This window comes from Capra hircus, chromosome 10, assembly GCF_001704415.2.
Source record: "Capra hircus breed San Clemente chromosome 10, ASM170441v1, whole genome shotgun sequence".
Classification (NCBI taxonomy): Eukaryota; Metazoa; Chordata; class Mammalia; order Artiodactyla; family Bovidae; genus Capra; species Capra hircus.
This window is the reverse complement of record NC_030817.1, coordinates 39,072,519-39,075,643: the sequence shown is the minus strand read 5'-3', so window position 1 is coordinate 39,075,643 and position 3,125 is coordinate 39,072,519.

Below are 3,125 nucleotides of genomic sequence, written 5' to 3'. Positions count from 1 at the left end.
TATACTAAATCCTTCAGATCTTACAAACTTACTTTTCCATCCCACAACTAGAAGAAAGTGCAAACAGTGGCCACTTTACCCTCTGATATTGACTAGTCATTTGGCCCCACAGCAGGTAATGCACAAGAAAGAAAGAAAGAAAGAAAGAAAGATGTGCACAGCCACATAGACTTGAGGGTGGTTGTCTCACTACTACATAACTTAGCATAACCTGATATACAACTTACTTTATAAATGTCTTATATGTATTTCTGTCCTTAGGCAGTACATTCCTTGGGGGCAGAGGCCATATCTGAATCATTTATTTACCTTTAGTATTTTGCCAACACAATTTTAGTAGGCTGTCAAATAGCATTTGTAGAATAAAATGAAAAATAAATAATATTTATTTCCATTTAAAATATGAAAATATTCTCAACTTGACCATTTTTTAACTATCTTTTAGAATTAGAATTTAGCCTGAGGAATATTCGGAACTATTACAACTTTTTCAGCCTGGAGTTTCTTCAACCTCTAGGTAATCATAAATCATCCCTGGCTGAGTTTTCTTCTCAAACCAAGCCCCGTTCAGTCATGTTCGACCCTTAGCGACCCCATGGACTGCAGCCTACCAGGCTCCTCCGTCTATGGGAGTTTCCAGGCAAGAGTACTGGAGTGGGTTGCCATTGACTTCTGATAATCTCTAGGTTATCCATATTGCTGCAGATGGAGTTATTTCATTATTTTTGTGGCTGAGTAATATTTCATCATACACACATACACACATATACACATACATTGTATATGTATATAAATATGTTTATACACATCACACACACATCTTCCTTATCCATTCATCTGCCATGGTTGCTCTCATGCGCCCATGTCCTGGCTATTGTAAATAGTGCTGCTGTAAACATTAGGGTGCATAGATCTTTTCAAATTACGTTTTTCTCCAGATATATGCCTAGGAGTGAGATTGCAGGATCATATGGTAGCTCTATTTTTAGTTTTTTAAGGAACCTCTATACTGTTCTTAATAGTGGCTCTACCAATTTACTTTCCCACCAACAGTGTAGGAGGGTTCCTTTTTCTTCACACCCTTCCCAGCATTTATTGCTTGTATATATTTTAATGATTGTCATTGTGACTAGTGTGAGTTGATACCTCATTGTAGTATGAGAAAGTATGAGAGTATATTATATGAGAAATGCAAACTAGAGATTTGCATTTCTCTAATAATTAGCAATGTCGAGCACCTTTTCATGTGTCTTTTGGTCTACTCTATGTCTTATTTGGAGAAATGTGTATGTAGATCTTGCTTTCTTATTGATTTGTTTGTTTTTTTGCTATTGTAATACATAAGCAGCTGTATGATCTGTTTGTATATTTTGAGATTAATCCCTGCTGGTCACATCATTTGTAAATATTTTCTTCCATTCTGTAGGTTGTCTTTTTGTTTTGTTTATGGTTTCCTTTGCTTTTAAGTTTAATTAGGTACCATTTGTTTATTTTTGTTTTAATTTCCATTACTCTAGGAGACAGTTTCAAGAAGATATTTCTATGATTTATGTCAAAAAGTATTGTGCCTATGTTTTCCTCTAGGAGTGTTTATAATATCTGGCTTTACATTAGGTCTTCAAACCATTTGAAGACCTAAAACTACTTCAATCTAAAAATCCACTTTTGAGTTTCTGTATATGATATTAGAGAATGTTCTAATTTCATTCTCTTAAATATAGCTGTCCAGTTTTCCCAGTACCACTTACTGAAGAGATGGTATTTTCTCTATGGTATATTCTTGCTAGTAGCAGTTTTCGGTCTTCAAATGGATTGAAGGGCTGACCCATTTGAAATGACCCTGATGCTGGGAAAGATTGAATGCAGGAAGAGAAGGGAACGACAGAGGATGAGATGGTTGGATGGCATCACTGACTCAATGGACATGAGTTTGGGTAAACTCTGGGAATTGGTGATGGACAGGGCGGCCTGGCATGCTGAGGTTCATGGGGTCACATAGAGTCGGACATGACTGAGTGAGTGAACTGAACTGAACTGAATGAGTATTCCAATACAAGTGACTTGATGTATACTATTACTAACATTAAATATGCATATATATATATATCTTCTCACTAAATATATTATTAGTAAAGAATCTTAGTCACTTGAGACCATCTTATCTATTTCATTTAGAACAGAGTATTCTAAAAGGCATGATAGAATTATATTTGATAGTAAATGTATAACATTCAACCTTTTCCTGTATCCACAGTCTATGTTTCTTTCCTATAGATTCATAATAGAATTATTTCAACTAATATATTATCTTCATGAAGGTTAATTATGGGCAGTAACAATTCATGACATTGTAGCCTTTACCTCATTTATAGGAAAGTTAATATACTTTTCCAGCTATTACTCAGCTCTGTCACATTACCTGATATTGTTTAAGACAATGTCTGAAATTGATAAAATTATTAATAGGTAGTTTTGTCTTATATTGGGCTTTGCTCTAGCTCAACTGATAACGTATCCACCTGCAATGCAGGAGACCCTGGTTCGATTCCTGTGTCAGGAAGATCCCCTGGAGAAGGAAATGGCTACCCACTCCAGTATTCTGATCTGAAGGATTCCACGGACAGAGGAGCCTGATAGGCTACAATCTGTGGGGTCACGAAGAGTCGGACATGACTAGCGACTTTCACTTTCACTTTGTTTGGTCTTATAGTCAGTTTGTTTCAATTCACATATTAAGATGGTTGTCTCTTCCAGTGTGAGAAAATCCTCATTTTTCACATCGGTGTTATTTTAGCACTCAAGATCTACTAAGAGAAACAGCACAGTTATTTGTGATCCCCCATGTCCTAGGGTCATTAGCATTCATGCTAAATGAATGCTATTTAACTTAATAAGAAGTTCATTTCCTCTGTCCGTTTACTGCCTCTTTAAGTGCCTATTTTTCTTCCTAAGCTTGCTGCAAGGCATGTGGGCAACGAATTTTGAGGATTTAAAAAGATGTTCACTTCATATTTCTGGAATTGAATTGTTCTTTATCAGGATCCCAGATACAGATGGATCTATGGCTGTGTCCTGAACTGAACTGATGGCTGTGTCACACTCTTAGGCTTGTTTCCTCACATCTT